The 22,709-nt window shown below is 40.4% G+C and overlaps 1 protein-coding gene across 1 annotated transcript in view; it reads left to right on the top strand.

Annotated features, from left to right (window-relative positions):
* Nucleotides 1–760: 760 nt before the first annotated feature.
* The window catches only part of CERS3 (ceramide synthase 3), a 110,046-nt gene continuing 88,097 nt past the window's right edge, over nucleotides 761–22,709 (top strand). The window contains exon 1 of the mRNA XM_026003279.2: nucleotides 761–1,022. The gene's annotated coding sequence lies outside the window, so the exon portion shown is untranslated. The remainder of the gene's footprint in view (nucleotides 1,023–22,709) is intronic.

Genomic DNA, 22,709 nt, shown 5'->3' on the forward strand with positions numbered 1-22,709 from the left:
CCGAGGGGTACAAGAACCAACTTGCTGAAGCTTCCTTGCTCGTCAGGGCACCTTTAAAGAGTCCACACCCGGAGTTGTTTCATCTGCAGGCAAGAGAAAGTGAAAACGGCCCCCAAAGGTCTCCCGTCTCAAATAAACACTGTAAATGTAGGGAAACTTGCCTTTGAAGTTGGAAGTGCCTCAAGCAGACAGATGAATGACTGTTAGTATCCTGCTACTAACAGGTTTGTCTTCCATTGTCTGTAAGGATTGTTCTTTGAGGTTGACATAAATAAAAACAAAGAAAATTACCTCCGACTCTTCTAAAAGAAAAAGGTGGCCAGATTTTTATTGGGGAGGCATTATATGGTTCCCCAAAAAGTGAATCACCCCCACCCCAGGTGCCAGGAAACAGTCAGAGAAGTCACCTTTCTGTGGACTGGTGCTCCCTAGTGGATGTGGTTTGGGGCGTATTGATGGTGCTGGTGGTGCTGGTGCTGCTGGTGGTGATTCAGTTAGCACAAATCCCCACCAACACTCACAGGCTTCTAGAACATGCCATAGCTGTCAGACCCACTCGCCTTGGGCAATAGTGTGGGCTTGTCAACAGTGTTTCAGGTTTCTCTCCACCGCATAAACCCCTTCCTTTCAGTACAAAGAGTAAGACCACCTTGTTCAGTTGTTGACTAATGACCGTGTGCACCAGAACCAACAGCGATGAGGCAACTAATGCCTTTGTAATCCTGGGTCTGACTGAATTCCAGTTTTCTCCTCTCCCAAGTGGTGAAACAGGAAGCCACATCCCATCAGGAAGAACCAGAAAGTGCCATCCAGTAGCTTTGCCTCACGTCACTGATCGCCCTCAGTCAGAAATCTAGACCTGCAACTTTAGAGGGTGGGTCGCTGAAAGAATTTGAGAGCTTACGCAGAGATGAGATGTGCTGCTCTCTGACAAGAACAAGGCTGACTGGAAGGCTGGAAATCTGGCTCTGACTGCTCTTCACAGGCAAGGGGCATCTATTGTGGACTGAAGTTTCTGGAAGGTAAGCACGATTTCGCTGATGTTGCCATTTGAGAACTCTCAAACCATGTCGGCCCTGACTCTGTGTGTGTGTGTGTGTGTGTGTGTATGTGTGTGAGAGAGAGAGAGACAGAGAGAGACAGAGAGACAGAGAGAGAGAGAGATGTTCAGAATGCTCATTTTTGGCCTGCTGTTCAGAAAGAGACTCAGAAAAGAGAGATTTGAAGCCCATTGCTTGATGAGTTTTACCTCAGAAGTATTCAGTTGTGGAGAGCCAATGCTGAGGTCGAACTCCTCTGACCTATAGCACTTGCTCTTTGGCAAATTTACGGGGATTCATTGTAGAGACAGGAAGGATTGTTCAGCCTGCAGAATCTGATGCTGAGCACTCAGTCAGCACAGCCCGATTTATGAGGAAAGAAAAATGGAAAGGGTCACCACAAATTTCCAGGGTAGCATGGCTAAGGCCATTTCAGACCATGTCAGAATGTCTTAAATTTGGAACAAGGCAAGACTTGCTTGCCTCACAGAGCGGCAAACTTTTCTATGGTAGCTCTATTTTGAGCAAGACAGTCTCCACACTGTATCCAGAAGACATTAGCTGATTAGTTCTACAACTACCAGCCTTAGGTAGAGAAATGTAATAAAACCTTTCTTTTCTTAGTTAGAAAAGAACACAACACTAGTTGTGTACGTGTTCAGCAAGGATGTTCTCTTAGGCAATTTTATTTCCTGAAAAGCCTTACACAGGGCAAGAAAAGGAAACTTTTGGGACTCACCAGATGATGCATATTAATTTATTCATAAATCCCTATTATTCAACTGCCTTTTATACCATGAGTGATGGTTCTGACTAAACAGCAACTTTTTTTTTCTAAACAGCAACTTTTCATGCCTCTTCCCCTACCCTTTTTTTTTTTTTTTTTAAAAAGGGGGTTTCCACTTAAAATTTCATCAGTGAATTTGCTGGATAAAGGGGCAAATTCTTTATGGGGAAAATAGGTAATATGCGCATAGTCTTCCCTTTAAAAATATTTCTGCCTTTTCTAAAAACAATTGAGTTGGTTGACATAAGTTTGAAGATAATTCTGGGTTGGTAATAATCTACATAATTCTAGGTTAGTAATAATCTACATTTATTGAGTCCTTGCTCTGCATAAATGCATTGCCCATTTAATTCAGTGAGATAGAATTATGTTATGCAGTTTTCAGATTAAACATTTCATTTTAGTGAAAGGTATAGTGACATGGCAGGGAAGTGACAAGGTCCAAACTCCGTTGCCTTTCTGCACAAAGAAATATGTGATTGGAGCCTTCTATATTCCCATCCCATCCCATCAGCTCTTCAGAGTCCTTGTCACATGAAGGGGTTTCTAAACCCATGATAATATGTAAATATGCTAACTTGGTATCGTATAGCAAAAGACCAAAAGTCAGTCTATAAGTTTCTTTTGGGGTGAAAACATGGTTTGGTGGACAGAATATTGGCTAGAAAGGCAGACGGATCTAAATTTGAATTCCTGCTTTCTGCCTACTATTTGTGTTATTCAGTAGGTCAGTGAAATTTTTCAAACCTCAGTTTCTTTATTTATAAGCTAATATAATGTCCACCACACAGGGTTATTTGTTAGAAGTAATAGAAAGACAGGGTATGCAAAATGCCTTCTGCATGACTGATAAATGGTAGGCTTTGGATAAATAGTATTCCAATAATTCCAGATAAACCTCCAATTATTTACTGATGCTTTTGGTGTGCTAGATCCTGTTCTGGGCTCAGAGGTAACATCAGTGAAGGAGGGAGACAAGACTGCCCACGTGGGCAAATTTGTTTCTATCATAGCTGTCACTGACTTTCTTTGAAAATCAGGAACTGGAGGGTATTATGCGAGTGAAATAAGTCAATCAGAAAAAAGACAATCATCATATGGTTTTACTCATATGTGGAATATAAGACATAGTAAAAGGGATTATAAGGGAAAGGAGGGGAACTGAGTGGGAAAAATTAGAGAGGGAGACAAACCATGAGAGACTCCTAACTCTGGGAAACAAACAAAGGGTTGCAAAAGGGGAGGTGGGTTAGGGGATGGGGTAACTGGATGACGGGCACTGAAGAGGACACTTGATGGGATGAGCACTGGGTGTTACACTATATGTTGGCAAATTGAATTTAAATTTAAAAACCCTGAAATTTAAAAAAAAAGAAAAGAAAATCAGGTTAAAATTATTGAGATCCTCCATAGTGGAGCTGATTTGGCCTTGACACAGCCTCTGAAACAGAGCAGTTAACATCCTAGGTTAGGAGTCCCCCAAAGCATAGTGAAATCAGGCAAAAAGCAAGAACATCAGATACCTCTTTGGCAAGGAACAGTTTATTGTGCTAATCATTGCAGAGTTATAGGAAAGATATGTTTCTATTCATGCCTTCACACACACACACACACACAGTTCATTTGAGTTTTCTTAGGCCCCCAAGGCATCGCTGACAGGCTGTGCATGGGAGGAGGGTCTGGCTCCAAGGTCGCATAAAATAGAGTGTAGTATGGCAGCCATTCATTTACCTTGGGCTCCAGGCCATCTGTACAACAGCCCTGGGCTTTCCAAGGCCTCCCCAATGTGAATTTAGGGATGTAGTCCAAAGGCTGGTCTGGAGATAATATACCTTTATAAAGGTGGATTTGGACAAAAGCGATTGACTTATTTACTGCCTAAAAGCCTATAGTCAAGTGCATAAGACGGGCTAGTTGGCATCAAGAATGGTGTTTTGGCAATCTGTCCCTAATTTTAGATCCTGATGAATTGTAGATTATAGCAGACAGATAGAGGAATATAGGAAAGCTCCCTTTGGAATCAAACGCAGGTCTCCCTTCTCTTAGAAATACCTGCATAGAGATGCCTGGGTGGCTCAGTGGTTGAGCGTCTGCCTTTGGTTCAGGTCAGGATCCCAGGATCCTGGGATTGAGTCCCGCATTAGGCTGCCTACAGGGAAGAGAGCCTGCTTCTCCCTCTGCCTATGTCTCTGCCTCTCTCTCTGTGTCTTTCATGAATAAATAAATGACATCTTAAAAAGAAAGAAAGAAACACCTGCACAGCCAGTACGCCAACCTTTTTGGTCCTACATGGCCCAAGTTTGTTGTTTTATTTACTTGGAGGACTCAGAATGATTGAAGATATCTTTGGGGCAGCCCTAGACTAGACCAGACTATTGGCATTATGAAAGAAGCCTGTCTAAAGTAGCAAGTCTTATTTTCCTAAGCTCTATGCAACAGTCAATCTCATCATTTTGTGGGTCATACTATATATATTGCCTTAAGATTGCATCTTGCAGCAGATTTTTTAAAATTATGAACCAAGCTAAAAAACCTAATTAAAATAAAATAAGGCTTAGATATAAAACCTTCAAATGGCAAGTGAATGGGGGTATCAAGAATCTTTGACCTTGTACAACACTTTAACAGCCAAAATTCTCCATAGGGCTTTCTGTTATTGGTAGACAGATGTTTGATTGTAAATGGACTTCAGCAATCACTGTGTTTTTTGTTTTGTTTTAAAGATTTTATTTATTTATTCATGAGAGACACACAGAGAGAGAGAGAGAGGGGGGGGGGCAGAAGCAGGCTCCAGGCAGGGAGCCTGATGTGGGGGACTTGATCCCCGGTCTTCAGGATCACGCCCTGTGCCGAAGGCAGGCGCTTAACCGCTGAGCCACCCAGGGATTCCCAATCATTGTGTTTTTGAATCAGTTATTCCCAAGTTTCATTATTATCATAACTTAAAGTCTAAGAAAGCTCAGACTTTTGGCTTGGGTGACCTTGAAACAAATTTCACCTTTCCTAAGTATGAGAATTTAAAACTTCGTGAGTTGCGAGTGTCTACATTCCCCTCAAATGTAAAAAATGTAAAGTTAAAGGGGTTTGATTCGTTTTAGTAACCACTTCTTCTTCTTCTGCTTCTTCTTCTTCCCCTTTCCCCTTCCCCTTCCCTCTTCCCCTTCCTTTTCTCATTCCCCTTCTCCTTCTCCTTCTTTGTTTCCCACCTGGCCACTAGAGAGTCTATGGAGAGGGCTCATGAGTAAGTCGAACAGACCAGAGGCCTAATGCATAGTTGATGTTTGGTATATGCAGATTTCAATTCAGTGGGAAGTTTCCTCTTTATTGATCTCTGAATTATATCTTCTGGAAAGCAAGAAATGGAGATATCTAATCAACATTTCCAAATCTGTTTAGGATTGATACACCCCCATACACACACACACACACACACACACACTTCCATGTGCAGGTGCACAGTATTAAAACAAAACCAAAAGACACGTATACTGTGTGGGTGTGCAACCAATATTTTTTTCTTCTCCTGTAATAGATGGCTCTATCTTCTTCCGTCTCATAGCTGTGCCTCCTGAAACATGTGACATGTGGTCGTGAGGACTGGAGAAGGGAGAAATGAAAACAGATCTCCAGCTATTTTTTTTAAATTGAGGTATAATTGATGTAGAACATGATATGAGTTTCAGGTGTACAACATAACAATTCAACACTTGTATATATTGTTAAATGACCATCAAATATATCTCTCCTTCCTCTCTTAATGGGAAAACTGTAAAAATTACAGCCAAGGCACGTACTTAGGTTTTTTGAAGAGAAAATATTACATGTAGGGGCTTGAAATCATTTTTATTTATTATATCTGTGTTCTAAAAAAAGTACTCAATGAGGGAAAATCACATGCCACAATCCATTTTTTTCTCCATAGAGTTCTTATATGAAAGAACAAACTCCATTCTTTAAAAAAATTTGATTCCTTTGCCAGACATATTTTAGTGGATAGTCAAGAAATAGTTGTTGATTAGATTGATCTTGACACAGATTGAACAATAAAACAATCATTGCAAGATACAAGCAAATATTGAGAGCATTTTTTCAATAACAAAGGTCACTTAACATCACTTCATAATAAATTGGTTTCAATTTCTTCCCCTCAAATTTTGTTTTCTTGCTTGACATCCAATTAAAACTTGAAAAACAAAATCTGCTGATGCTGAACAAATCTCAAATTGTGCAGATTAGCAATTTTCTTTTGCAATGTTCGTGTCACGGACACATTATCATATTCCACTTTGGGTCAGAGTTACAGGGTTTTATCATGAGCTCCTCTTGTTCCACTAGCCATGACTGGCCTTCCCTAACTTGTTATAAATGGAGATCTGCTTTGTGTGGAGGTCTATCACCAAATGTGTAAGAGTAAAACTTCAGAGCAATTTTAGATGATGATTATAAAATAATATGTGAGCTGGATTTTCTCAAGTAATTGTTTCACAGATGAAACACTACTATCCACTATTATAGTGGATTTCAAACTTTTTTTTTTGGACCATCACTGATGGTAAGAAATACTTTTTAGACCTCAACTTAGAAACACACTCACAGAGTAACTGAAATAAACATTTCATAAAATAATCCTTGGTACATAGCAATGTTTTCTATTCCATTCCACTTCACTCAAAAATTTCTGGTCATAGCTACTAATAAATTTTGTGACCTCCTGGTAGTGGTTCTCAATACTGACTGAATATAAGAATCAACTAGCATTTAAAAAAATGCTAAAGCCAAACTCATAGTTGACCAATGAAATGGACTGGAGATTCTAGAAATGAGCCTCTACATATTTGGACCTTTGATTTGTGATAACACTGATACTCTATATAAGGGAAGGTCCTTTGAATATACAGATGGGAAAATAAGCTGAATCTTGATTCTAACCTTAAAATTTATACACCTTGGGGTGCCTGGGTGACTCAGTTGGTTAAGTATCTGACTCATGGCTTTGACTCACGTCATGATGTTGGAATGGTGAGGCTCAGTGCTCAGCGGGGAGTCTGCTTGAGATTTTCTCCCTTTCCCTCCCCCACCTCTGCCCCTCTCCCTGCTCATGTGCAGGCTCTCTCTCTCTCTCTCTCTCTCTCTCTAAAATAAATAAATAAAATCTTTTAAAAATCTATACACATCTGAATGTTAAAGTAAGTGTGGTAGATAAAACTGGCAGATAAAATGATAATTTCTAGATCTGCATTGTTCACTATGGCACCTGCTAGCTCCTTGTTGCTACTGAGTCCTTGAAATGTGGCTGATCCAATAGAGATAGGTTCTAAGTGCAAAATGCACAACAGATTTCAAAACCTTACTATAGAGAAAGAAATAAAAATGTCTTATTAATAATTTTTATGTTGATTATATGTTGAAATGATAATATTTTAGGTATATATGTTGGTCAAATAAAATACATTATTAAAATTAATTTCACTTTTTTTAGTGTTTAAAATGCAACTAAAGAAAACTTTAAGTTACATATTTAGCTCTCACTGTTTTTCTATTGGACAGGACTATTCTAGATAACAAAATAGGATATATTAATAACTTTGGGGTAGGCAGTGATTTTTTTAAAGAAGACATAGAGAGTACTAATATAATGGAAAAGATCTATAAGTTGGACCATATTAAAACTAATAACTTCCTTTCATCAAAGTTTACCATTAAAAGAGTAAAAGACAAACTGCAAAAGATATTGCCATGCATATAAACAACAAGGAGTCATATCCAGAATAAAGAAAACAAGTCCATTAGAAAAGATAGACCAACACAATAGAAAACTGGGCAAAAATCTGAACAGGTACTTCACAAAAGAGCATATTCAAATGGCCAAGAAACATGAAATGTGCTCAACCCTATTGGCCATTAGGGGAATGCATGTTAAAACTGCAGTAAAGTACTGCTACACACCCAGCAAAGAGGCTAAAATTTAAAAGATCGACAGCAGATTTGTTGATGAGAATGTTCAGCTGGAACTCTCATACACAGATGTGGGAGTATATATTGGCACAACAGCCCTAGAAAACTGGTCAACAGATCTATTAAATGAGAGCATATGTATACCTGTGGTCTACTATTTCCACTCTCCTACAGAAATAAATACATGTGTTTACCAAAGACATGCTCGAGAATATTCACAGAGAGTAGCCTTATTTATTATAGCCATCAATTTAAAAAAAAAAAAAAAAACCTCAAATTTCCCCCAACAGGAAAATGAAAAAATAGATTGTGGTAAAGTCATACCGTGGAATACTAAACACCAGTGAAAATGAGTCAGCTGCTGTACACACATCAACCTAGATGTATCTCAGTCATGAATGTTGAGGGAAAGAATCTAGATACAAAAGAATGTAGTCAGTGTGATCCCGTTCATATGAAGCTCAAGGAGAGGCAACATTAATCTGTGGTGTTCGAGGTTAGGCTAGGATAGTTGGAGAAAATGGGGTAGTAACTGGGCAGAGACACAAATGGAGTATCTGGGGTGCTGATAATATCATGTTTCTTGGGCTGGATGCTGGTTATAACCCAGGTGTGTTTACTTTTGTGATTTGTTACTTTACCATGTGCATCCTTAAGCTTTATTAAATATGTTTGTTAAGCAACAATAACAATGCAGATGCCAGGATAGCGCCTTCAGAGATCCTGATTTATGCGATTTGAAATAAGGAAAGAATGACTTAAAAATATTTTCCAGGTAATCCTCCCTAAAGAGCCAGTGTTGAGAACCAGGACACTAATGAGTGAGTCACAACTGGTTCTTTCCAAAACCCTGTGCTGATATAACTATAATCACTATACTAGGCAGTGCTAGGCTCTTATTGTCTTAAGTTGCACTGACTTTGAAGGCATAATTCACATTGATAAATCTTAGAGACATAAGGAATCACAAAGTTAATGCCTTAGAAGGCTGGTAGGTAACTGACATGAGCATAGGGCCAGATGATAAAGCTTGTGCCTCACTTAAGGCCTGCAGATCCGGTGACAATTGCCAGGTCTTCTGATTTTATTGTTTTGGTTTTGTTTTTCAAATGAGGCTGTGAATCCGGATTTTTATGTGAAAATTCCTAGAGTTTAGATTCAGCTCAACTTCTTTTAAAGCACCATGCAGGGCAAAAGAAACTGACTGGTACTCCCAGGTCAGCCTCCACCAAGTTCTGCCACCGATTTGTTTTTTTTTTTTAATTTTATTTATTATTTATGATAGTCACACACACAGAGAGAGAGAGGCAGAGACACAGGCAGAGGGAGAAGCAGGCTCCATGCACCGGGAGCCCGACGTGGGATTCGATCCCGGGTCACCAGGATCACGCCCTGGGCCAAAGGCAGGCGCTAAACCGCTGCACCACCCAGGGATCCCCAACTTAGGGTTTTAGAACCAGAAGGAAACTTATGGACATAAACTGTGTAGTAGATTGATTATGTTTCCCTTTTCTGCTTCTGCAGGGATGTTGTGAAAGTAAAGGCAAAACTTATATATATATATATATATATATATATATATATATACACACACACACACACACACACACACACACACACACACACACACACACACACATATATACGTATATATAGTTCTTGAATCCCTTCACAGAAAGCTATCATATATACTCAAGGTCATTACTGCTATTTACATTTTATTTTATTTTACCTCTACTGTGTTTTCTTAACTGTGATCTTGGAAAACTATGTCTGTGACCCAGAGCTTTCTTACTATATAGTATCATTTTGTGTGTTCCAGGGGGAGAGGTGTTTTGGGCAAGGCAAGTATCATGTTATTCTCTATGACATACTGTAGATCCATGCTCTTTTCTTCTTGAGAGATGTTGAATGAAAGTTTCCTTCGACAGCACCAGGTGGCAAAGAGCTCCACTAGCTTAGATGGTATTTGCCATTTGCCATGTCTGTGCTCTGGCCTGGCCCCCTCCTCACCCTCCCCTTCCCATTTCCCCAAGCCTCCTTTCCAGTCTGAAGGAAGAAAGTTGGCTCTGTTTGTCCTGCAGGTTTCCAGCTTTCAGTCTCCCCACTGTGGGAGAAGGGCTTTCAAAAACACATTTCTTCAAAGTCATCAAAGGTGACAATTGAGAATGATTATCTGTATGAAGAAGAGTTATTCATAGTGCATGTTCACGAATATTGATGAAAGGCAAAGTCAAGTACCAGTACCCTCAGCGCCTAACTTTGGGTCTGGCTCCATGTTACCTGGAGCAAGTCACTTGATCCCTCTAAACTTCTCTTTGCATCTGTAAATTTGGGGGGTGTGAATAATTATCATTGTGGTGAGGATACAATGAGCAAATGCTGGTGAAAGAATTACATCAATGGTGATATGCAGGAGAGTTGTGAGTTGTAATTGTGAGCGTCTCCTTGAACTTCTGTAATGGTCTGTGAAGAGACAGTGCTATCACTCCCAGTTTACAGCTGCGAAGGCAGATAGCACAGCTGCTGGGCATCTGATTCACGTTCCTCATACTTCACCTGCACCAACAGTCCTTGCTGGCATGGGGCCTTCACCCCACCTCCCACCTAACCAATTCCTAAGGGATCAGTATAGAAGGCAAAAGGGGTTCAGGACAAAGGCATGCCCCCATCTCACACCCTCCTTGGGCCTATACTTTTCTATACCTTCTTATCAAAATTTTGCTAAACACTAACCCCATTGATCACAAATATATTTCCCCTGCCTGCTTTCTAGTGAGGTGAGAGTAAATAGTGAAGCAGTATTGCCTGTTGGTGGGGGGATGGGGAAGCAGGGGGAAGCCAGAGTGAATAAACTACTTTCTGCTAACAAGGAAGGTGCTTTCTCTGGGGAGGAGTGTGGTTCAGCTGGACAGTCAGAAGTTACATGAGGATTTCTGTCTGGGTCATGCTACCAGCTCCTCTGGTGGCTGCTCAACCTGCATGGATCTTTGGCTTCCAGAATTCCTGGGACCTCTAGAGTTGTGGACCTACCCTGAGGCCCTGTGGACAGGCCCACACCTAACATTGGAGGGGCCCAGGGCAAGAGTAATGTGGAGTTGTCCAGCCCTCAGCCTGGCCCTCTTTTTGTCCTGCTTAGCTAAAAGCCCAGTGCACATGTGTGCAGACAACCCTGTGTGTGTGTCCAAGTGGGAGTCTCTTTGTCTCCTCCCCAACAGTCTCCTTTTGGCCATCCTTGGGCCTAGTTGTATAATGTGCTGTCACTTTTCCGAGGACAGACCTGAGGAAGGGCCCATGCAGGCCTTGGAAGTGGACTTAGAGGTGTTTAGGCAGGGAATTCTCAGGTCCTACTTACCCCTAGCAAGTCTAGAAAAGGGGTATGGTGTGTGGGTGGGCATATGCCCTTGGGTCTATGGACTCCTCACCCAGTGGGAAAGATGTATGACCAGAGGAAGTCTGGAGTGGGATCTTTTCAAACAAAGCCAGAGTGTAAAGTGGAGCTGCTCCTGGGCCAGAAGCTCAGCGTCCTCTGTACATAGTTAGTACTCAATGATACCACTGATTGATGCATGACAGAGTGACAGAGGCTGAGCAATTTCAGAATTGCTGTGGAATATGTAAATGTGACTCCTCTTCTGCCACCACACCCTGTAAACATCCACCTGACAGTATGGCAAAGGTTGAAATTGCTCAGATTTCCTAAGGTGGCAGCTGAGTAACATTCCCAACCTCGTAGACGAGCAGGAAGAAAAATTTACTGATAAACAGCTTTACTTGGCAGGGAAGAGAAGCCTCGAGGGCTCTCCTTCCCCTTGAACAAAAGGACTTCACTGAGGCTCTGCTAGAGATCGCTTGGTATATTTTAAGAGACTGGACACAAATTTAGAGCAGTCTATTTTATGTATGTTTCAGACAGTACTTGCACCTGGGATATTTGCTGTTGAATATCATGGGATCCTTCTGTTCACTTTCTTTCAGGGCATTCCTTTCTTTCACAATGACCTTCAGACATCCATATTTAAATTTCACTAAACAAATGACATAGAGGAGGAACTCTGAATCTCTTCATATGGCACATGGAGTCAGCAACCTGCCTTGTGGGTCATGTCTATTCCAATCCTACCTCTATTCTTCTCTGGGTTCACATGTGGGCCAAATTCAGACTTGCCATTCCCAGCAGCACTTTGGCCAACTATATTCCTTGACAAAAACAAATTTTGAGGAAATAGCCAATAAATCTTAGCTTAAAGAAAAAGAACTTAAAAAAAAAAGGAGACTTAGGAAACTGGAAATGCCAAATCAGGATCAATAGAGAAGGAGCCAGACGATCACACTGGCCCATGTTCAACTTCTGTCCTCCACAGAAAAAGGAGTTGGCCCTGTGCTATGTGTGGCTTTGACGTAAGAAACTACATATGTTAGCGGTGTCTACGGTGTCTACATATGTTATGGTGTCTATGTCTACGGTGTTTTCTCTTATTCATAGCATTGATTTGTATTAATAGACAGAAATCAGAGACTGAAATGAAAATTTTTTTAAGATTTTATTTATCTTTTCATGAGAGACACAGAGAGAAAGGTAGAGACACAGGCAGAGGGAGAAGCAGGCTCCTCACAGGAAGCCAGACACAGGACTTGATCCTGGAGCTCCGGGATCATGCCCTGAGCCAAAGGCATACATTCAACCACTGAGCCACTCAGGGGTCCCCCAGAATGAAATTTTTATAAAAATATATTGGAGTGAAAGTTAAGGATATCTTCTTGAAAAGAATATTTGTTTGAAAAGTCTAGAAACCCAGGGATCTTTTTAAAAAGATTTTATTTATTTATCTGAAAGAGAGAGGACAAGTTGAGCAAGGAGCAGAGGGAGAGGGAGAAGCCGACTTTTCACTGACCACAGAGCCTGACATAGGGCTTGATCCAAGGACTCTGTGACCCAAGCCATAGTCAGACACTTAACCAACTGAGCCACCTGGGTGCCCTGAATTTTTTTTCTGAAATTTTTATTTTTAAATAATATGTTATATTTTCATACAATATATCCAGGATATTTCTCCTTCCAGACACTTTTGCAGGCAAAATAGCTCTCAGTTGGAAGCCATAGGTTTAATCATTAATCAAAGCCAGAAGAATGAATAAATGACATATTTGCCCTATGTACTAGACCTTGCAGATGCCCTGAATAAGTCTCTGTCTCTCTTGATCTGTCTCTGTCTCTCCCCCATCTACTTAAAATCTGAGTGTTAGACATATGTATTTTTCTTTAAGGGGCCTCTTGCAGTAGCTAGAGACTGGATAGGAATGACTTGTTCAGCTCAGTTTGGAGATCTTATGAATTATTTTTTTATGATGAATAAATAACAAGGGCTGGTGGCCATTGACAGACAAAGCAGCTGTCCTGGCCAAGGAAGGGAGATGACCCATCCCTGTTTACTCAAGGGAGCAGAAACTGATTCTTCCAGCAGGTGCCAATCTCCCAGCCCTACACCAGCAGTTCTTGGCCATAGGGAAATCTTGCCTTTTATTGTTCTAACTTTTTTTGTGATTTCAGAGTTAAGAAGAAAACTGTTGAGAACATTCAATCGAGATTTTCTTTCCTGCACTCCTTCCCCATTTTCTTGCCCTCTACTGTATGTTCCCCCACCCACTGCACCTCACCCTCATCTGAAGATTACTAGAATCTTTGTCATCTTGTTCTTTTCCAAAGAGTGCTTCATTCTGTGGGGGCAGCAGGCAGCGTGACAGGAAACCCTGCCTTTAAACATTACATAAGTGTACATTTTTAAAACATTAAAATTGGGGGCTTGCTTCATCAGTGTGCCTTGGTAACCCCAGACCTTCCCTGAAAGTAACTCAGCATCCTCCTCCTTCTCCTGTGAGAAGGATGTACACTATTCCTACTTGATCAAGATGTGGCCCCACACCCTTCTGTAAGCTATACTGTCTTTCATAAAATGATTCCTTTGGTGACACTGCCCACATCAGGTTCCAGTGATGTAAGAAATCCTGCTGTCACTGAGGAAATGAGTTACCCCACCAAGTGTCACTCATGCTTCAGCAAAGCTACTGCCATACTGACACTCAGTCCAGGCAACCTTCATACTGACGAGGGTATTAGAGGAAATCAGTGAATGAGGGCTGAGTGATGGGCCACCTGCAAGTGCATGGTGCCATTGATGAGGAAATGTAAATAGTGACCATCCTAACACCTACAGCACTTACTATATGCCACAAGTTACACGGTGATTTAGACACATGACTTTGTTTAATGCCGACCTAGTCTGTACGGAAATAACAAATATACATATTGTACAGATGAGGAATTTAAAGCTTAGAATAAGTCACATACTCACCTAGCTCAGGTAGCTGGAAAGGGGTGAAGATGGGGATTCAGAGTCCCAAACCCCTCTTCCTTGATAAACCTATAGGCCTTGGATTACCATATGTCCTGTCCTAGAAATTCTACCCCAGGGTGTCATGGGGGGTGGTCTGGGTATCACCTCAGGTAAGTCTGATAATCTGAAAGGTCTGAACTAGATGACACTGTGTGGTATAGCCTCTCTACCTTCCCTAGGTTTTCTGTTTAGGTTAGCCCAGGGTGTACCCATTATGAAGGCTTCCCTTACTGAAAGAAGGATATGAAATCAGTTACCTTTACCAGCAGTGAGAAGTGTGGAGATGGTGGAGAGAGTGCACCTGGAAGGGGTGTCTGTCCCATTACTCTCCCTTGGGGAGTCTTTTTAAACTTAGCATTTAATCTTACTGTTTAAACCAGCCTGACATCAGCTTCTTGCCCAGACCCAGTAAGGTGAAGATGATAAGATAATGTGACTCTGTAACATAGATCCAGCACTTTACTCTGTTCAGATATTTATACATACCAAATCACTCTTAATCTGTAATAGGTCCTTGTGGAAGGTAGAAGTAGCACTATAGAGCAAGTGAGCTAGCCAAGAATTCAGAGAGTTGCCCAAGTTCACTTTGGTTTTGTTTTGTTTTGTTTTTAAGATTTATTTATTTAGGGATGCCTGGGTGGTTCAGTGATTGAGTGTCAGCCTTTGGCAGGGCATGATCCTGGGGTCCCATGATCGAGTCCCGCGTCGGGCTCCCTGCATGGAGCCTGCTTCTCCCTCTGCCTGTGTCTCTGCCTCTCTGTGTGTGTGTCTCATGAATAGATAAATAAAATATTTTTTAAAAGATTTATTTATTTATTAATTTAGAGAAAAAGAGGCAAAGGGAAGGGAACAGGGTAGTAGGGGTAGAGGGAGAGGGAGAAAGAGAATCCCAAGTAGACTCCTTGCTGAACACAGAGCCCAGAATCCAGTGTGGGGATCTATCTCATGACCCTGAGATCATGACCTGGGTAGAAATCAAGAGTCAGACACTCAACTAACTGAGCTACCCAGCCCCCCTCCCAAATTCACTTAGTTTTAAGAGGCAGGGTTGGAGCTCAGACCTGGGCTTTCTGACTCTACATTCATAGTTCTTTCTCGAGGTTTTCGGCTGTTTGAGGAGGTGTGTGAAACACTGCACTGTTTCTTGTTTTGTTTTGTTTTTTATTTTACTCATTAATTACAGACAGTGTGCGGTGGTCTTGCTGACTCTTCCTACCTGGGACTAGCTAGTGGGAGAGCTCCTGCAGAACTCTTCAGTGGTGCTCAGAAGGGCTTTTCAGACTTTAAGGCCAATCCTCTTGTCTCTCAGATGGGAAGATTAAGACAGAATCAGGGCCTTTCCCCAGGCTTTTCTGTGAGTGAGTCACTGTCAGCAAGGTTCCCAGCCCCCTTGCTCTTGTCTACATCACTCACTTGTGCCTGAGACTAATGACAGGGTAATTTGTGGAGCAAGATGTGTGACTCACCAGGCTAGGGAGGGGAGCTGTGAGGAAGGACTTGGTGGAGGGGAGCAGAATATTTAATAGGAATTAGGAAGAAGATGCTGACATGATGCTAATTGGGTTAAAATTTCTTTACATTGCAACAGCATTGCCTAGTCACCCTGCTATTAATTTACATTGTAGACTTCTAAATTTAACTAAAAAACAAAACAAAACGGGGGAAGGAATTTTGCCTTTGAAGGCAGAATTATGAACAGTTGATCCTATGTCACTTTCTCATAGACTCCCTCCTAATCTGCTTGGATCCATTCCCTTTGGACTCTAGGATCTACATTCTTCTAAGACTTATCTGTTCTGGAATTTTGCTTCACATCCTGCCAATTTCATACCTGTTTTTCTGTAAGTCTCTATCCATGTTACCAGTCTAAGTAAACTTCCTTGGCCACTTACTGCTTTCCTGGTCTTGATCTGGGCTTTAGCAATCTCTGTCAATTAGTGACTGGGCCAAAGATCAAGCAGAGATATGATAAAGGTGAAGGAGTATCTGGAAGAATGACATTTTGGTGAATGCGGCCTCCTTAAACTGCATTTTCTGTCATATGTTTATTATCTTCGGAATCTAAAGTCAGTTCAACTCTATTCTTTATTTGTTTTTTAGAGGGGGAGGGGCAGAAAGAGGGAAAGAGAGAATCTCAAGCAGGCTCCATTGCTCCACTGAATGTGGCTCCTGACGTGGGGCTTGATCACATGATCTCATGATCAGACACTCAACTGACTGAACCACCCAGGTGTCCCTGAAGTCAGTTTATAGATAGATCTCAAGATCTTGTCTTTATACTGATTAGGAAGCACACTTTATTTTCTCTGAAATTATTAGAGTACAGAAGATTCTGGTATTTAGGTTTTGCATGAATAAGAAGACTGAAAGAAGTTTTACATAGGTAACAAACTTGCTTTACTTCAAATCAGCTATTAGCTTTTGTATATGAAACATTTACATGAAAAAATTATTCTCTCAAAATGTTAATGCAAAATAAATCACCTTAGTAACACTTTTTAGTAAGGGGCAATTGTGTGTATTGGGAAAACACTGACTTTCCTGGATTTGCTTGGACAAGTCATCTGTATTTCCCTGGGACTCAGTTTCTTAATCTCTATAGGGCTGGATTGTATGATTGCATGATTTTTAGAACAAAATGTACCTTTGTTGACTTGAGTCATTAATAATAAATCAATTATAAGTTTTCCTAATATTGGGTCAACAGTAACTATAATTTAAAACTTTTCAACCCCAAGATTTTTACCATTTTTTCATTTCCTTCAAGTTTGCCTTTATACACATACACTTAGATGTATATGTATAAAGCACTATAATAATGAGATCATATTCCATCATAATATTAAAGATATAATTTGAATTTTGTTTTTTTACATGACTAAACACTTCCCATGTTGGCAAATAAAATTTTCAGTAGTAGCTGAATGTTATTACATAGAGTTAACATTTCAAAATGTACTTACACATTCCAGATTTTTTAAAAAAATTATTATTATACACACTGAAGTGTTATATTTTAACTATAGCCTAAATACATGTTTTGTCCAGTTTCACATATATTCCAAGGTAGGCTTGAACATTTTAGTGACTGCTAAACTGTATTACCCTAAGAGGTGGTATAATTGATGCTGTTTTTAAAATGTATTAGTTTTAACTATATCACAGCACTGTATTATTTTAAAATAACTTCTTTTCATTTAACAAGTGTCAGTTATAGAATTTTAGGACCTCAAAGTTCATTTAGCTCCTCTCTTTAGAGGGGAAAATGGTAGTTAAGAGCTTGACTCCAATTGATTATTTAATAGGCATGTGATAAAGTGATCTACAATTATTTACAAACTTCATCATTTTAACAACCCTATCAGTAAGGTGCAGTTATCACCTCTGTTTTGTAGATGGAGAAACTGACATTAAGTTAGTTGTCTGAGGGCACATAGCTACTGAAGCCAGAACGAGGCCTTAAACCCAGGCAGTCTGGCTCCAAAATCCATGTGCTTGACCACTGTGCTGTATACTGACTCCCTTAGTATCTATTGAGGGCTTACTGTTTGTACACTTACCGTATGCCAATGTAGGGATGCTGTTGTGAGTAGAACAGGTGTCATGCCTACTCTCCTCCATCTTGAAGTCTGAGGAAGGAGCCAGACTTCAATCAAATCAACATACAAACATATAATTACAGATTTAATACAGGTTATGAAGGAAAAGACCATGGAGCGATGGCCGTACTTGGTTTAGATTTGGAGCAGTGGGGGAGCAGGGGTCATGGAGCATCTTAATGGAGATCTTAGGGAGGTTTAAGGTGAAGCTTGAAGGATAAGGAGGAGAGAGTTGGGTGAAGATGGGTAAAGGGTCAAAGGCAGGAAGAATAGTCAATGCACATGCCTGAAGGCAGGAAAGAACTTTTCCTTTTGTTCTCAAGAGTCAGAAAGCAGATCCGAACTGTGGGATCTTGAAGAGAAGGGGAAGGGAGGGACACGCCTGGAAAACCAGACAGGGGCCCAATGGCCTGGGGGCATGTTACAAGCTTCTCTTGTACAGGAGTGTGCAAACACTGGGGAGGGCCGTGAGGAGGTCCTAAAATTTAGGAGGTCCTAAAATTCTCCTCCAAAGGGGACTGGGGCTGCTTGGGATTGCAGGCATCTGGCAGAGCCAACTCCAAGTGGGGTTTCTTCTGCCCACAACAGCAAATAGTAACTTGTGATTTTATAGGAATTAAACTTCTTTGGCTCAGTATTTAAGTTAGAAAGGGGCTATTTAAGTTAAGAACCTAGATCAAGGGATCTTGTGAAATTTTATTACAGAGCCAAGAGAAACATGGCCTGAAGAGAATAGCACTAGGGGATAGTCCTGGCTTCAAAGAGAACTTGACCCCATCCAGATGCCAAGTGCCTAGCTGGCATTTTTAGGGGCTTATTCATTTTGCTGGGAAAAAAACCCCAATTATGTTTACTAACAGAGAGGAATTATTGCCCTAGTAGAAAGTGATAACTGGCTCATGGGGACATTAATCAAAGCTTTAGTATGGAGATAGGAGTAAAGCACATCTTCCTGAGATCTCATCATCATTTAATTCTACAAGCAAACTACAGACAGTATTAGAAAGGAAAAATGAGAAGACTCTCCCTTCTAATTTGAACTTCAGAAAATTTTTTTACTGGTTCCAAATAGTTTTCTTTCATTAATTAGTATTAGATTAAGTACAGAAGGTTGAACTTTTCCATCAAGGCAATCTGGGTGCAGTCAAGATTGGAGAAATGAAGAATTTGCCAGTAGGAGTAACTCTATGGAATATAGGGATCACTGTTATAGGAAACTGTATAACTCCTGGGGCTGAGCTAGAGCATGCAAAGAAATGCACTAGAGTTGGGAAGTAAAACCGTTTCATCCTGCAATGTCCCTCCACCCTGCTCTACTGACAGAGAAAGCTCCAGGGCCAGGTGGCAAAGGGAAAATAGGAAAGGGACCAGGACATTTAACAAAGCAGGCAAAAAGAATGAATTTGGGAATTGAGGCAATCAATTGATGATTGTCATAGGCTCCATACAAGAAGCCCAAAGCAAATACTTGGGATGCTCCCCAACAGGCAGAATATTAATGGAAATACAGGCCCCCAAATGACTTATTATGGAAGAAGTCCTCTGATTTATTTATTTATTTATTTATTTTTGATTTTTTTATTATTGAATTGCAGGAGCTCTTTATATATTCTAGACACAAGTGCTTCCTATTGCAAATATTGCAAATATTTTCTCCCAGTCTGTAGGCTTCCATTGTATTCTCTAAATGGTAATTTGATGAGCAGATGTCTCCAGATTTTAAAATACCTGGAAACAATACAACACAATACAGCAATATAGTTCTTATTTAATTCTCCTTTATATTTTCCCCTGTATATTAGATTTATGGTCTAAGCTGTTAAGACACAAAGGACTCAAAATTCAATGACTTACAGAAGGTAAGAGTTTATTTCTCTTATATGTGATTGTCCAGATATGTGGTAGGCCAGGAAGATGGGCTAATTGGCCTCTTCCTATCCTGTCATCCTTCATTTATTAGAAAGGAAGAAAGAGAGAAACCAGAACACACAGCTTGGTACCTAAGGAGATTACTCAAATCAATACCACTGCTGTGTCCTTAACCCAGAAGTAGTTACGCGTGGCCACATCTAGCCACACGGGATGTTGGGAAATGTTGTCTCACATGGCAGGGCAGCCACATACCCAAGTAAAACCTGGGGGTGGGAATGTAGGAGGACTATAAATAAAAGGCAGAATGATTGGATACTCAGGGCATCCTGATACCCCTCAATGACATCTTTGAGGTGATACCCTGGTTTTGTTTGCAAATATTCTGAATTTTTCTTTTTAAATCTATGAGTCTGTTTTGAATTTCTTCAAGGCTTTAAACATATATAATGGTAAAATTTAAAATCAGAGAATTACTTACTATCTTGTTGTAAGTTAACTACTTCTCTACACAAAGTATATGGTTTATTTGTTTGTTTGTTTGTTTCTCTTACTATAAGCCCAGGCCTTTATAGGCTTTTAATGCACTAACTCAATCATAATAAATATCCCTCAGAGGTATATTTCTATCATTTCTATCATTTGCATTGTCTTACCTATTTGTAATGACACAATTTAAAATGCTTTTAGAACTGGAATTTACAGTTGGCTCAGTCCTTACGCTCTTGACAGGAAGCAAGTAGCTGCTAATGTTTTCCTTTGTGTTTTATCTTGAAGGCATAACCAGTTTTTTGGGCTGAGTTGATAAAGTTCATTCCAAAGAAAACACAAACAGATTAAATGTAGATAAGCATGTTTACTTGATTCCTCGCACCAAAATTTAAAAATTGTTTTGCAACTAATAAAAATGAGATTGTTTGTAGATAATTAAATTAGATATCATTTTTCTCTATAGCATCACTCCTGGATTGTTCAAAAGCCCATTCCAGCCTCAGTAACTCTTCTGTTGAATTCACCAAATACTTATCTAGTGTTTACTGTGTGGCAAGCCTAGGGTATACATAGTGAACAAGCCAGGCAAGGTCCTTGCTCTTCTAGAGCTGCCTTCTGTCACTAGAGAACCCTGGTCCCATAATAATCTAGCTGGTCATCCAAAGTTCTCACCAATTCTCACTTCCTCCAGCCGTAATAATACTCTGAGATAGTGAACATTGATTCTAATACGTCTTTATTTCACTTTACCATTAGAAATACACCTTTACTTCAATTACAGTTGTCTACCTAATTTCCCATTTCTTGTCATTGGCCTTTTTCTGAGAGATGTGTTCTGTTCTGTAGAGATACTCTCTTGTCACTCTATCTAAGAGATATGTTCTATAGAGTTATATTCTAAGGCGTTGTGTTTATTTACAGTGGATATTGCATGGATAATTACCAGGATTTCATAATTTGCCCCAAACTTCAGCCTGACTCAGAGTTCTTATCTCAGCAAGGTTCAAGTGCCACATTTTTAAGTGCTTTGCAAAAATGTTGCTTCAAATAGTGATAAACTTATGGCCCAGATGGTTTTATTTCTTCAGTCCTAAGGTCAAATTTAATGGTGTTCATCTGAGAAAGTGGCTCAACAGGCTTCCTTCGCCCTGTTGGGTTCTGAATCCATGAGGTCAGAAAATAATGAGTCATAAAAGCCTACATTAGTGAGATTATCTTCCTGCAAACTACTGGCAGCTGGAGTCAAAAATAGGGTTTAAAACTTCCACAGTATTGGCAGGTGAGAAAACACAGCTGGGCTATGGTGCCACCTCCAATACTGATTCTTCTACAAAATATAAAGAAATAACTGCAGATATTTTTCTTGCACATATTTCTTACTTTAAAAAAGAGCTTCAGATATTTTTAATGTAAATAGTACAGTTCCTTCAGATATTTTTTATATAAATAAGAGTTACAGTACTTAGAGAATGGACATAGGATAGGAAAAGGGGATTTTGAGTAGGTGATTAGAAAAAAAATAGCATGGAGAGTGTCAAGGAGTAAATAAATACCTTTGCTTAAAAAGCATACCAAGCAGAGATGGAAGAGTCATCTACAGAGCTGACAATACTTCAATTGCAGAAAGGTCTAGAGTTGAGCTAAATGAATCAAGATGAGAAGTGAGCTGCAAATTGATTGTGGGAGTCAGTGGGCTTCTCTGACTGTCCAAGAAGTGAATGGGCCATGGGGAAGGGCCCTTGAATGACAGATTCATTATTGCAAATACTCAGGACTATTCTTAGAGCAGTCACCTGTGGGCTTTGAAAAATGCAGGTACTCCCTGTGTCAGTATTTTCTAATTCTCTTTCCACCTAGCAATTATTGAAATATTGCAATACTTAGTTCACATGGCATAAAGATATTGCCCCACTCACTGTGTAGGTAATATGTTTTTTTCATCCAGCAAGCAGCTTTTTAAGGCTGTGTCAGGAAAAAAGTGAGTAGCTTCTTTTACGTTGAACCAAAAAATAACTTAAGTGGTGACTATTAATAATGTCACTGTCAGATTTGAAACCTAGGCAAAAATGGAGTGGGAAAAGGAGAGAGGAAAAGAGATACATGAGTGCCCATCATCAGCAAGATGAGGTCAGAAGGAGGAACTGACACATACCCCCAGTTCCTGCTTCTCCATTTAAGCCCTTTTGGTTAGAGGCAACAGAATCCACCTCTTACTATCTTAAACAAAGGACTTCATTGGAAGCAACTCATAGCCCTGAAGGAAGGCTGATGGACCAGACTTGGACCAGTGGAAGCCAAGAAACCAGGACAATCAGGAAGGCCAAAAAAAGCTGAGAGATAACAACTATCTTTTCAGCAGCAGCAGCAGCAGCCTAGGCAGGATCCCGTCTGCTGCTTCTGGATATCACTGTCTGCTCCAGACTCAAAGTCCTGAGGAAAGTATCCAACTGGCGAAGCCTAAGCCATCCCAACTGTCAGCAGATGGAGGATGGTCCACCGTGGATCTCACAGTGGGAAAGACAGTGCACCAAACTCCCCTTACAATGGTGATTTCCCTTGCTGCTCTGAGGGC

Source organism: Vulpes vulpes, chromosome 14 (assembly GCF_048418805.1).
Source record: "Vulpes vulpes isolate BD-2025 chromosome 14, VulVul3, whole genome shotgun sequence".
Classification (NCBI taxonomy): Eukaryota; Metazoa; Chordata; class Mammalia; order Carnivora; family Canidae; genus Vulpes; species Vulpes vulpes.